The sequence below is a fragment of the Odocoileus virginianus genome, unplaced genomic scaffold (genome assembly GCF_023699985.2).
Source record: "Odocoileus virginianus isolate 20LAN1187 ecotype Illinois unplaced genomic scaffold, Ovbor_1.2 Unplaced_Scaffold_2, whole genome shotgun sequence".
In the NCBI taxonomy this organism is placed as follows: Eukaryota; Metazoa; Chordata; class Mammalia; order Artiodactyla; family Cervidae; genus Odocoileus; species Odocoileus virginianus.
In genome coordinates this window covers 1,392,179-1,407,201 of record NW_027224264.1, presented here as the reverse complement: position 1 = coordinate 1,407,201, position 15,023 = coordinate 1,392,179, and the positions used below count along the sequence as shown (strand labels likewise).

Sequence of the window (15,023 nt, the reverse complement as noted above, 5' to 3'; positions counted from 1 at the left end):
AATATCAAGTGTTAGAAAGTTGTGCTACAGATTGGGATTTTGTGTCTGTATGTGTGGATGTTGGTGGGTGGGGATGGAGAAGAGAATGACGTATGCAGTTGGTATAAGATGCTGAGACTCATTTTCCTTGATTTTTTAGAAATTTTGATTCCCTGTTTCTCTGTCACAAAACAAGTAATTCTAAAATAGTGTAACTAAAGAACTATAAGATACTGTGAAATAATAAAGAATATTAAAATGTGCTTTCAAACTAAAAATGAATCTCTATTCACAGAGAATTTCTTGGAAAATGCAGTGGAAAGGCCAGAACATTGGGAAGAGATACAGATAACAGAGATTTGGAGAGATATTTGTGTTAAAAAAAACCAAAAACAGGCCCTTTTTTTGCAAGCAGCCTGCCTGACTTTAGTTATATAGTAATAGACAAAGATTTGAGTAAGTAGAATGACAATAGGAACTATTAATATGTGTATATATATAACTGAATCACTTTGCTGTACACCTAAAACTAACACAACATTGTAAATCAATACATAAATACTTTAATAAAAAGAAAAGAAAATACCAATATGGAACAGGCTCTACTTTATAAAGCCACGTTGGTCTGGCATATCCCATATAACAGGCAGATGTTCAGATAGTGTCAATAATTAAGCATTTGATGAGGATCTATGAGCAGTGTGTTTTTATAATATAATGGATGCAGGCATTTTGATTCCTGTCTTTGATGGCTTTCAGTCTAGAGGGGACCATATGACACGCTGACATACAACTCATTGTAAAGAAGAAAAAAAATTTTAATATTGCTTAGACTGATATTTAAATAGTGTTAGTGCATAGAACAGAGAAGGCAACGGCACCCCACTCCAGTACTCTTGCCTGGAGAGTCCCACGGATGGAGGAGCCTGGTGGGCTGCGGTCCATGGGGTCGCTAAGAGTCGGACACGACTGAGCAACTTCACTTTCACTTTTCACTTTCGTGCATTGGAGAAGGAAATGGCAACCCACTCCAGTGTTCTTGCCTGGAGAATCCCAGGGACGGGGGAGCCTGGTGGGCTGCCATCTATGGGGTCGCACAGAGTCAGACACGACTGAAGCGACTTAGCAGCAGCAGCAGCAGCAGCAGCAGCAGTACTTTTCAATCAGACTTAATAAAGACTGCTCAAGGAACTCTGCAATCTGTATTATCTTCTAAGCCCAGAGAGGAAGATTGCTGTCATAAGAAAAAGTTCATGAAGAGAGACTGTTGAAGGCTTTGGTTGGGTTTAGTACGTGCTGATTTTATGGTAGCAGTATTTCATCAACTGGCACTATAAAGACTATTACACACTACTCACGTGATTAGAAGATAGCAATCATTTTGATCATCTTCATTTTTTCTAGGATATTTGTAACTTATAAAATAGGATAACCTGATTAAATTTAGTCCCTTGAATCACAAGGAATTCTAGATTATTTCCTTTTTAATTCTGGGAGAACTTAAGCCATCTGTTGCCTTGAAGCAGAGAGATTTAGCAATCAGGCACAGCAGTAAGAAGATATTTGTCTAGGGATGCTATTAATTAACAAACTTGGAAAGCATTCTGAATTTCTTACCTTAAAGTCAAAGCACCCCTAACAAGTACATTGGACACTTATATGATTAAACTTGTCTTGGATCAGATGCTCTTTATGTTCTGCTTTGGATATATAGAATAAAATTTGAATAGAATGTATTGGATCCATTACCATAAAAAGAAAAAAGTACTAAGTGATAAAATTGTTGATTCCGAGATACCAAATAAGTGTGCATTTATAAAACCTGAGTATTTCTAAATGAGTATCATGATATTTTCACATAATCCTTTTTCACTTAAAAGTAACTCTCCTGGCATTTCTTCTAATTAACTACTAAATTTAAATTGGAAAATTTGTGCAAATTTTGAGGGAACTGAAAGACATTTTTTGTTTCTTCTTAAATCAATTTTATTTAGGTATAATTACATACAATAAAATTCACCCATTTTAAGTACATACATTAATGAGTTTTGACAAATACATAACCCATAAAAATCACCACCACTATTCAAGGCTTAGGATGTTTCCATAACCCCTTAAGATAGATTTTTTTTGCCCATTCCTTGTCAGTTCTACCCTATCCCCAATCTCATTGATCTGGGAATCATTGATCTGCTTTCTGTCACCATAGATTAAATTTGCCTTTTCTAGAATTTCATGTTAGTGGAATTGTACAGTATTTCAGTTCAGTTCAGTCGCTCAGTCATGTCTGACTCTTTGCAACCCCATGGACTGCAGCATGCCAGGCTTCCCTGTCCATCACCAACTCCTGGAGCTTGCTCAAACTCATGTCCATTGAGTCGGTGATGCCATCCAACCATCTCATCCTCTGTCATCCCCTTCTCTTCCTGCCTTCAATCTTTCCCAGCATCAGGGTCTTTTCCAATGAGTCAGTTCTTTGCATCAGGTGGCCAAAGTATTGGAGTTTCAGCTTCAGTATCAGTCCTTCCAATGAATATTCAGGACTGATTTCCTTTAGGATTGACTGGTTGGATCTCCTTGCAGTCCAAGGGACTCTCAAGAGTCTTCTCCAACACCACAGTTCAAAAGCATCATTTATTCTTCTGTATATGACTTCTTTCACTTAGAATGAGGTTTTTGGAGAGTTTGCTTTTCCATCTTTATTGAGGGATAATTGACAAATTAAAAATTCTATATATTTAAGGTGTGTACAGTTTGATGTTTTGATATATGCCTGCATTGTGAAATAGCACAGTCAAGTTATTTAACATACTTACCACCTCACAAAGTTGCCATTTTCCCTGTCATTCCTTCCTTTGTTCCTTCCTCCCTCCCTCTCACTTTCCCTTCCTCCCTCCCTTTCCTTCATTCCTTTCTGTGAGAATACTTAAAATCTTCCCTTTAAGCAAATTTCAAGGATTCAGTACAGTAGCTATGTGCTTCCCTGGTGGCTCAGATGGTAAAGAATCTGCCTGTAATGCGGGAGACCCAGGTTCGATCCCTGGGTTGGGAAGATCCCTGGAGAAGGGAATGGCAACCCACTCCAGTATTCTTGCCTGGAATATCCCCATGGACAGAGGTGCCTACAGTCCATGGGGTCGCAAAGTGTCAGACACATCTGAGTGACTTCAGCACAGCACAGAACAGGAGTGTAGACATCTCTTTGAGATCCGGATTTCTCTTCTTTGGATTTATACCCAGAAGTAGGATTGCTGGATCATAAAGTAGTTCTATTTTTAATATTGTGAGGAACCTTCATACTATCTTCAAAAATGATTGTGCCAATTTACATTCCTAGCAGCAGAGTACCAGGGTTCTGTTAGTTCTGTCTATATCCTCGTCAGTACTTCTCCCTTTGCTAATAGTCTTCCTAAGAAGTGTGAGCTGGTATCTTATGTGATTTAGCTTCAAATTTCTCTGATGGTTAGTGACACTGAGCACTTTTTCATGTGACTGTTGGCCATTTGTATGTCTTCTTTGAGGAAGTGTTTATACTCAGATTTTTTTTCAGTCAGACTTTTTTCGCTATTCAGTTGTATGAGTTTTATATATATATATATAAATTTTATGTTAGATATAAATTTTATGTATCTACATATATAGGTCCTCCCTGGTGGCTATGTTGGTAAAGAGTCTGCCTGCAATGTGGGAGACCTGGATTCAATCCCTGGGTCAGGAAGACACCCTGGAGAAGGGAATGGCAACCAACTCCAGTATTCTTGCCTGGAGAATTCTGTGGACAGAGGAGCCTGGTGGGCTATAGTCCATGGGGTCGCAAAGAGTTGGACAAGACTTAGTGACTAATGCTTTCACTTTTCATATATATATACATATATATGTTAAATATAAATTTTATATATTTACATATAAATATATGTAGGATATTAACCCCTTATTAGATAGATGGTTTGCAAATACCTTCTCCCATTCCATAGGTTGTTTTTTCATTTTGTTGAATTTCTGTCCTCAAGTGCTTCCAAGGTACATAAATAAGTTAAGAATATCCAGTCTAGACTTTAACATCAAGCAGACTAGAATTGGAGTCCCAGCTTTTCTATTTGCCACCTTTTTACTTTTGCAAGTTCTTTAACCACCCTAAACCATTACTTCCTCAATTTAGAATTAGTGATAGTACTTTATGGTGGATTTATTATTATTGCTAGGATTGAATGAGATTATATGTGTGTGTGTGTGTATATATATACATAAAGTGCTTTTACAATAATGACTGCCACATAGATATTTCCCACAAAATTGGTCCCTTTCTTCTCTTCTGTCCCTCTAAGAATTGACTTTATTCTTTAATAAACTTCTGTACATCCCATCCATGAAAGTGAAAGTGAAGTCGCTCAGTCGTGTCCAACTCTTTGCAACCCCATGGACTGTAGCCTACCAGGCTTCTCCATCCATGGGATTTTCCAGGCAAGAATACTGGAGTGGGTTGCCATTTCCTTCTCCAGGAGATCTTCCTGACCCAGGGATTGAACCCAGGTCTCCTGCATTGTAGGCAGATGCTTTACCATCTGAGCCACCAGGGAAGTCCAGGAAAGATCCCATCCATGGGAATCTCCTAAAAATACCTTTTGGATCATGGTGTACCCTGCCACATAGTGTCCGATGGCGCCTTATTATCTACTGGGTGAAGTCCAAACTTCAAATTCAAAATTCAAGGTCCTCTACAATCTGAACCCAGCTTTTTCCTTCCTGCCACTGCATGAACATTTCACTCAAGCTCAATTAGTAGACACCAGGGTTTCTTTAGTCAGTCACAGGGCTTGTTGTTTAAGAGTAGGGAGGTTTAGTATTGTGGGGGTGGATGATAGTGTGATGATGGAAATACTAATAGCATTTCAGAGAGGAGATGACAGGATTGTGAAAAAAATTGTCTTTTTCATTCTGCTCCCTTTTCCCATTAAAATATCCTTCAATGAAGTGTGCCCAGGTTATCTCAGCTAGGAAGTGTTTCTTTAGATGACCAGTTACTGCACATCAACTCTGTGTAAGATATTACCTTAGAAACGAGGACCAAAGTGACCTGAGAGTTCATCATAAATAGGAAACAGACTTGAAAACATAATTTTAAAAAATATGATATAGTACTGATCATGGCATCCCGGTCCCATCACTTCATGGCAAATAGATGGGGAAACAGTAGAAACAGTGGCTGACTTTATTTTTGGGGGCTCCAAAATCACTGCAGATGGTGATTGCAGCCATGAAATTAAAAGACACTTACTCCTTGGAAGGAAAGTTGTGACCAACCTAGACAGCATATTGAAAAGCAGAGACATTACTTTGCCAACAAAGGTCCGTCTAGTCAAGGCTATGGTTTTTCCAGTGGTCATGTATGGATGTGAGAGTTGGACTATAAAGAAAGCTGAGCGCAGAAGAATTGATGCTTTTGAACTGTGGTGTTGGAGAAGACTCTTGAGAGTCCCTTGGACTGCAAGGAGATCCAACCAGTCCATCCTAAAGGAGATCAGTCTTGGGTGTTCACTGGAAGGACTGATGTTGAAGCTGAAACTCCAATACTTTGGCCACCTCATGCGAAGAGCTGACTCATTTGAAAAGACCCTGATGCTGGGAAAGATTGAAGGCAGGAGGAGAAGGGAATGACAGAGGATGAGATGGTTGGATGGCATCACCGACTCAATGGACATGAGTTTGGGTAAACCCTGGGAGTTGGTGATAGACAGGGAGGCCTGGCATTCCTGCAATTCATGGGGTCGCAAAGAGGCAGACACGACTGAGTGACTGAACTGAACTGAACTGCCCTTCTCTGTGTGTGTGTGTGTGTTCTATAGAAATACAGAGGTAGGTATGGCAAATGGATGTAGGGAATCAGTCGTTAAGAAGGTAACATCTGAGTGTGAACTTAAGGTATGTAAAATTTCAAGATGAATAAGAGCAGTGAATAATGGTAAGACATGGAGAACATTTGAGACAGAGGGAACAGAAAATGCAGTGGGATAGAGGATATGAAAGGGTTCCATGAGTTCAGGGAATCATACAAAATCTGATGAGGCTTCAGTATAGAATTGGGGCAAAGATGGAGTGGAAAATGAGAAATCAGGCTCTGAAGGTAGATCAGAGCCAATCTGTGGTTCTTATATTACAATAATAATTTCAATTATAATGTATTGAATACCTACTACGTGTTAGGTGCTCTGTAAAGTGTTATATATACATTGCTTTTTCCAAAGATTTCTATCAGCCATGTGACATATAAAGAATATTATTATCCCCATTTTTTCATTGAGGAAACTGAGGCAGAAAGTAAGTAGTTGCCCAAGGTCACCAACTGGAAAAGGCAGAGCTAAGACTGAAATCCAGGTGTGAATAACCACCGAGTTCATGAACATGAATGGACAAGGCAGTGATGGTAGCAACATGGATGTAGGGCAGAGGGAGTTGCATCCTCTGAGGCATCCTATGAGGTAGAAAGATAGTGTTGTTGGGGCCTGGTGTTGAGGGATAAAACAGAGTGAGGCATAGAGGGTGATTCTAAAGTTTCTGGCTGGGGAGATGTGGTTTTGGGAATATGGTTAACCCATTTGCAGAGATGGAGAATTTAGGAAGCAGAAGAGTGAGAGGCATTATTGATTTGATTTTGTATGTTTCATAAATTTTAGGATCTTCCAGGGGATTGAAGCTGGTCACTAGAGATTTACAAATACAGATGGTGTGTTCTGAACTGGATAGATGGATCTGGAACCAATCACCATTTTGACAATAATAGAAGTTGAGTCATGAATATAATTACTCAGGGAGAATGTATAAAAGTAAAAGAGCAGAGCATCAAGAATAGAATGCCCCTTCCTTGAAAAATTGTTAACATTTTCCTTGCTAACCAGCATAAACTTCCTAGTGTTATATAGAGACTTTAAAAAAAAATCTTTCTGATGTCTGTTGGATTATCAACTACTTGAAGACAGAGACTGTTCTGAGTAATATCTACAAGCATTTAGCAGAAAGCCTTGTGCAGAGTGTGAATTCATTATATTGGATTGTCCTAGAACATTGGATGGTTTTAGAGACAGGACTCTAAGAAACTATAAATAAGGGGCTTTGGGTGGGAGCTGTGTATTGGGAGCAGTGGAACTGAGGAGAAGGTGTCAATTTCTCCATCCATACCAAGGGTTGGGCTATTTCCCTCATTTAAAGTTGGAAATATAGTCATTTCCCAAAGTACAAATTTTGTGCTTTGCTAAGCAAAGATTCTCAGGCTTGGTGTATGATAGAACTAATGAAGGCAGAGAGAAATCTTCAATTTGAGCTTTCACATTCTGAAGAAAACTTCTGATTGTAATAAATGACAAAGTGAGTTCTTTTTTTAATTGAAGGAAAGTTGATTTACAATATTGTGTTAGTTTCTGATGCATAGCAAATTGATTCAGCTATATACATACATATATGTATTCTTTTAAAATTCTTTTTCATTATAAATTACTACAAGATATTGAACAAACTGAGTTTTTATTTGTTTTAAAACTTAGGAATAATATTTCAACTGCCTCACACTGCAGCTGCTTAAATGAACTATTCACTGATTATTCTGGGATTTGAGAAGACTCAGGGCACCAAATAAAAGCTGACTATTGTTATTTCATTGTTGGTAAAAGACACAATCAATACTTGATTACTCTGAATTAGTACATCCAGCCATGCAAATCTTTAACCTCAGATTAATTAAATGTAGGACCATGACCCAACCTACAACAGTAATCTTTAGTAATAGAGAATTAACTGATGCAAAGTCCATTTGTAAAGCGTGTAGTTGCGCTGATGCCCAAGCTAGTTTTCTACCTATCATTCTGTCTGAAGTATCGGCAGAGTTATGGCAGGCAGAGTGTTAACATTGGCATTTCTGAGCTCCTTCCCCTTCTCCCTATTCCTGCTACCCATTTTTACCACAGTTCGTAAATGAGACATTTCTACACCCAGTGGTATTTTGCATCTTAGTGAAGATTGTTTCCTCTCTTAATATCCCAAATATTTTTACAAATTGCCATTTCTCATGTCCTGAAATATTCATTAAATCATTCAAAATGTAACACTTGTGTATTGGGTACCTGCTATGTGTCAAGTACTATACCACTATGCTCGGAATTGGAGATGTCATGGGGAGCAAAACTGACAAGGAACCTGACTATACATTCTGTAATGAGACAAATACATAATAAACAAACAAAGCATAGGCAAATGAGATAATTTTTGATTAGTGTCATGTAGACAAGAGAAGCAAAAGGCAAAGGAGAAAAGCAAAGATATATCCATTTGAATGCAGAGTTCCAAAGAATAGCAAGGAGAGATAAGAAAGCCTTCCTCAGTGATCAATGCAAAGAAATAGAGGAAAACAATAGAATGGGAAAGACTAGAGATCTCTTCAAGAAAATTAGAGATACTAAGGGAATATTTCATGCAAAGATAGGCACAATAAAGAACAGATACGGTATGGAGCTAACAGAAGCAGAAGATATAAAGAAGAGGTGGCAAGAATACACAGAAGAACTGTACAAAAAAGATCTTCACGATGGTGTGATCACTCACCGAGAGTCAGATATCCTGGAATGTGAAGTCAAGGGGGGCCTTTAGGAAGCATCATTATGAACAAAGCTAGTGGAGGTGATGGAATTCCAGTTGAGCTATTTCAAATCCTGAAAGATGATGCTGTGAAAGTGCTACACTCAATACGCCAGCAAATTTGGAAAACTCAGCAATGGCCACAGGACTGGAAAAGGTCAGTTTTCATTCCAATCCCAAAGAAAGGCAATGCCAAAGAATGCTCAAACTACCGCACAATTGTACTCATCTCACATGCTAGTAAAGTAATGCTCAAAATTCTCCAAGCCAGGCTTCAGCAATACGTGAACCATGAACTTCCAGATGTTCAAGCTGGATTTAGAAAAGACAGAGGAACCAGAGATCAAATTGCCAACATCTGTTGGATCATCAAAAAAGCAAGAGAGTTCCAGAAAAACATCTATTTCTGCTTTATTGACTATGCCAAAGCCTTTGACTGTGTGGATCACCACAAACTGGAAAATTCTGAAAAAGATGGGAATACCAGACCACCTGATCTGCCTCTTGAGAAATCTGTATGCAGATCAGGAAGCAACAGTTAGAACTGGACATGGAACAACAGACTGGTTCCAAATAGGAAAAGGAATACATCAAGACTGTGTATTATCACCCTGCTTATGTAACTTTTATGCAGAGTACATCATGAGAAATGCCAGGATGCATGAAGCACAAGCTGGAATCAAGAATGCTGGGAGAAATAGCAATAGCCTCAGATATGCAGATGACACCACCCTTATGGCAGAAAAGGGAAGAAGAACTAAAGAACTTCTTGATGAAAGTTAAAGAGGAGAGTGAAAAAGTTGGCTTAAAACTCGACATTCAGAAAACTAAGATCATGGCATCTGGTCCCATCACTTCATGGCAAATAGATGGGGAAGCAATGGAAACAGTGACAGACTTTATTTGGGGGAGGGGGCTCCAAAATCACTACAGATAGTGACTGCAGCCATGAAATTAAAAGACGCTTGTTCCTTGGAAGAAAAGTTATGACCAACCTAGACAGCATATTAAAAAGCAGAGACATTACTTTGCCAAGCAAAGGTCCATCTAGTCAAAGCTATGGTTTTTCCAGTAGTCATGTATGGATGTGAGAGTTGGGCTATAAAGAAAGCTGAACACTGAAGAATTGATGCTTTTGAACTGTGGTGTTAGAGAAGACTCTTCAGAGTCCCTTAGACAGCAAGGAGATCCAACCAGTCCATCCTAAAGGAAATCAGTCCTGAATATTCATTGGAAGGACTGATGCTGAAGCTGAAACTCCAATACTTTGGCTACCTGATGCAAAGAACTGACTCATTGGAAAAGACCCTGATGTTGGGAAAGATTGAAGGCAAGAGGAAAAGGGGACAACAGAGGATGAGATGGTTGGATGGCATCACCGACTCAATGGACATGAGTTTGGGTAAACTCCGGGAGTTGGTGATAGACAGGGAAGCTTGGCATGCTGCAGTCCATGGGGTTGCAAAGAGTTGGACACAACTGAGTGACTGAACTGAACTGAACTGAACTGAAGACAATAGAACAAGATGACAGGATAGAGTGATTTGGTGGTGGTAGTATTGGAGAGTTGTGAAACATCAACTAAGATTGTCACCTCCCTGAGGTGACATTTGGGCTGAAACCTGAGTGGTGGCCAGGCAAAGATACAGGAGAAGAGGGTCCCAGATGGGAGGAAGAGCAGGTGCACAGACTGTAGGCTGGGAACGAGTTAGCAAATCTAAAGAACCTAAAGAATGTCACTGTGGGCCGAGCTAATGATGGGGTGGGGGCAGTGAGTGTATGAGGTGACGTTGGAGAAGCAGGTGGAGTCTGGGTCACTTGGAGCCTCATGGGCCATGATACGCAGCTTGGATTATATTCCAAGAACAGTGGGAAGTCCCTGCTGGCTTTACCAGTTGGCTTCTGCAGTTTGTGTTTGGGCCCCCTGTGTCCCTCATCCTTCTTCTTTCTAGAGTGAATGATGCCCAGTTTTCTCTGTCCCAGGGGAATGCTTGGATCTCGGGTGGTCTAGAACCATCCATTCTGTGCTGTCACTGCCCCTCCCCAGTTTCACCTCCCTCTGCCCTGTCTCTGAGTGAGAAATCCTCATCGTTCTTAACAGAGGGGCCCAGCTGGAACTGGGGATTCAGATCAAAAAGAGGCACCCCCTCCAAGATGGAAAACAACAGGAATCTTCCTGGAGTGGATCAGTGCCATCTCTTGTAGCAGCATCTCAAGACAGGAGTGAAGGTACAACCATGGGTGCGGGTGTGTCCAATGCCAGGTAGGGCAGCGTCCCCAGGAAGGTGTCCACCTCGGAGGGAATTCACGGCACAGACGCTGCAACCAGCATCCATCATTTCAGCCTGTGCCTCATGAGGAGACAGCAGGATGATGGAAGCTTTCGGTGTCTAAGAAGGAGTTTTGAAAAAGGTGCTAGAGACTGAGACTTCTCCATGTGTCCAAGGAACGGAGACTATGTGTGGGGCTCTGAGTCCTTAGAAAAGCTGTCTCTGAAGCACAGTAAGGATTTGTCTTCCTTTCCACCAGAGTGGGGATCAGATTGCCTACAGAACTCTCCAATTCCCCTTTCCTAGACAGTATGGGCACCAAACTGCTGCCTTCTTGTTAAAAGTAACTCCTTCTATTTGTACTGTGCTCTCAAATGTTGCCATCTATGCAATCTAGTTTAGCCATCAAACCAACCCTACGAGGTAGGGCTTATTCTATGTCAAAGATTATCAAATTAAAGGTCATAGAAACTGCCCCCAGGAAAATATAACTCTTTATATAAACTGTAGAGAAATGAACATCAAATGTGGTAAATATCTTGGAAATAGAGTCAAGAGGATTTTTTTTTAAAGGACTCAATGTGGAAGATGAATAATATAGTTTCTTTGTCATTGTTACAGACAGATAAATTGAATTCATTAAGGTTAGTCTGTAGTTCTTACTAGAAAACAGCTATTAATTCTTCCAATACAGTGTTGTGTTTAGGTTTCTGACAACTAAAATAAAAACTTTTAGGAAGACTCTTCTCTTTTATTGTTTCTAGTTGTTTCATACTTGGGATAGTTCTAGATTAGTCATCCAATTGTGAGTGTACTGTTTGCTTACCTGTTTACCAATGCAAAACCTTTTTTAATATGAGGAAATTGGCTATTTCCTTTAGTGGGTTGATGTGGTTGAGATGGAGGAAATTGGACCTTGAGGTGGGTAAAGAAGTTCTTATTGATGAAATACAAACTTCAGCTATACAGTGACAAATGGGGCAAAAGGAGGTCCAGGATTTTGTGAAGGACGTTTGACAATATTTTAAATGAAGGATGGAGTTAGAGATCTTAGTTTCCCTAGACTTTTGTAATCAGTGATGTGCTACATGTAAATCACTCCCCTTTCAGAGTTGTTGGTCATAAGGAAAAGTTTAGGAAGTAACTGGGAAAGAGCAATTAAACTCAGATTTATAGACCTCCTACAACATGCCAGAAATTGCTGAAGATTTTTCTAAATATTATCCCATTTCCTTTCCACAGCAACACTGGGAGGAGAAAATATAAAGCACTCTTTACAGATGAAAGGATGTCACTGACCCTTAAAGAGTTTAAGTAACTTAGTCAAGGGACAAAGCTGCTAAGTGGCAGATTCACGATTCAAACCTAGGTGACTCCACCGCTTACCTTCTCTTTACACTTCAGCCCTTGTAAATGAACATGAATGAACCAGCTTAATTAAAATTGCTGGTTTACTTGTATTTTTTAAATGTACATCATAATTAAGCTTCTGGCTGTAAGTAAGTCTTAATTTTACCGTAAGCAAGCAAGATTGACCTCCCTAACTCTGGAAATTTGATGGTTGAATTATGGAAATATACTTTATGGAACCACTCTATATGATATTCCATTTTGCTCTCAAGTTTAGAAGAGCTATTTCTCTTAAAATCGCAGTTTTTTGGCTATTTGATTAGCTTTTTCTTGGGATTGTCAAAAATATCTAGAGGGTTGTAATAAAAACAGAGTCCTACAAATGTGAACAGTCAGGTCATGGGCCAAAGAGAATGCCAAATACTAGCCAGCATGGGAACCAACACACTTGATTATGTACTGAGGTATCATTAAGACCTGAGGTGTTAGCTTCCAAATGAGAACAAAATGGGACTCATAATGTTCACAGCTTTCATGATGAATTTATAATATTGAAACAAAATTAACTTCAGGTACCATTTTATAATATTTCTGTCAAAAAGAAAATTACCAGAGCTGGGAGAATCTAAGAAAAGCCCATAAGAACTAAAAAGGAAAATCCTTATAATTGGATTTTTAAAAAATGGGCTTCCCTGGTGGTTCAGCTGGTAAAGAATCTGCCTGTAATGTGGGAGACCTGGGTTCAATCCCCTGGAGAAGGGAATGGCTACTCACTCCAGTATTCTGGCCTGGAGAATTCCATGGACTGTATAGTCCATGGGGTCACAAAGAGTTGGACACAACTGAATGACTTTCACTTTTTTCAAGTTCAACACACACGCAACTTTTGCATTAGAGTTGTAAAAATTTTTGATTACATAGGAAAATATGTGTGCAATGTCAAGTCTGCTGCCTCAACGAGAATAATTTATTGAGAGTCCAAATATGGGATTTAAAAATCATTTCAGATTAGAATTATTTTCATCATGACATTTGTTAGTTTGTTTCCTATATTCCAGCAGAAATTTCCTCACTATTTTGGCTTCATTTTCCATCTCTAGGACATAATCTTGCAAGATCACCTCTCACCTTTATCTCTTGGTGACTGGGCACTGAGATGGGACATTATGAACTTGATCTGACAACTTAATAAGATGTAATAAGACCTGAAATAGGGGCAGTGCCCTCTCGACTGAGAAGATCTAGATAGGTATAGAATCTTCTCAAGGGTATGTCTAACCAAATTCCCTTTAAGACTTCCCTTTAAAGCATTAAATGTCTTTTCCTGTTTCAAACTAAAATGTGATCAGTTGGAATATTGGCGAGGAATAGGTCATTAGCAAAAACTCCAATGAAGACAATTGGCTTTGGGTTTGATTTTCCTGTTTTTGTGGTTAGCTTAGCACCAGATGGTGCCCTAGTGAGTTCTGTATAAATAATACAATCATAGGGTTGAGTGATTCTCTACCAGTCACAGACTCAAGCAGAAAATAGCACTTGTCTTTCTGCACAAGCCCATGTAGATTCCCTTATTGCAGATTTGTTCTTATGCAGCTCAAACTCTCAAATTCTTGTTATGGTTGGTGTTCTGTTTTTCCTATTTCTTTATTGGGCAAGCCAGCAGCCAACTCCTCATTGTGATCCAGAGGGAAGGGCTACTGATTTGAGGCTCTTTAGGTGGTACATCCATCCATTGCAGAGAGGAGAAGAGGCGAAGAAGCAAAAATCTCTGCATTTCCTCTCTTGTTCCTGAAAAGGAAGAGTGGCCCCAACACTCCCTTGACAGTTGGTGCACATTAGGGGGTGAGGGAACTGGCTTTGCCCGCAGAAGCCCTGTGGCAACCCCTACAGGCTTTCAAGGTCCAGCTCAAGTGCCAACTCCAGCCCATGATGCTCAGTGATCTTTCATCTTTCTCCGGGTTCAGATGACAGTTACAGTTTGTTCCTTAAGATCTAGCTCTTCATTAGGTTCTCTTTGGTGTTATAGTTTCCCCACACCTCTCCCTTTGGGTGTAAGTCTTATCTCACCCATGGGATTCTAAGTTGCTCAAATCTATTTTCTTATAACCTGAATGACTTAGCACAGAAGTGGGCATTCAATAACTGCTGTTGAATTGATGACACATATGTGGGTCACAGCTCCCACACACTGGAGCACAGATTTAATGGACAGTACCCCATTCAATGAGCAGAGTTCATCTATTGTGACACAAAGGATTCTCGTTTCTTAAGAGTGATGGAGAAAGAATGAAAAACTTCCCCTGCTTTTCCGCTTTCATTTTACTATCCTGAAGATGACACATATAGTAGCAAACCACAGAAAAGGTGATGTAGCCCATTGGAGGAAAATAGGTGGAATCACTGAGAACCTTTCTTCTTTTGAAAGCTGCCTGTATTTTTACTCTGGAAGCACAGATAACCATACGGTGTGTCCAGCATTCACATAGACCTGTAATAAAATTGAGCCACTCAAGTATTTTTATGAGCTTGGGGCTCTGTTTACAAGTCTTTGCTTTAATAGTTCCTATGTATTAGATGTTTTGGGGTGACCTCAAAAAGGCACTTAGGAATTCAGATCAGACTGTTTAAACCAGTAATTTATTAATTATAAAGAACTAATTTCTAAAGAATTTATTTCATGTATTTCCCAAAATATCTTATGGTCTGCAACAGAGTTCTCAAAGTGTGTCCTATAGAATATTAGTATTTCATGACATATGAATAGATGCTTCCTGGAAAAATAATTGGTTGCTTGGTTGTTGG

At 39.5% G+C, this 15,023-nt stretch overlaps 1 protein-coding gene across 1 annotated transcript in view; it reads left to right on the top strand.

The window, feature by feature from the left end:
* Positions 1-15,023, top strand: part of TENM1 (teneurin transmembrane protein 1) — an 862,693-nt gene that overhangs the window by 84,632 nt on the left and 763,038 nt on the right. The window lies entirely within an intron of this gene.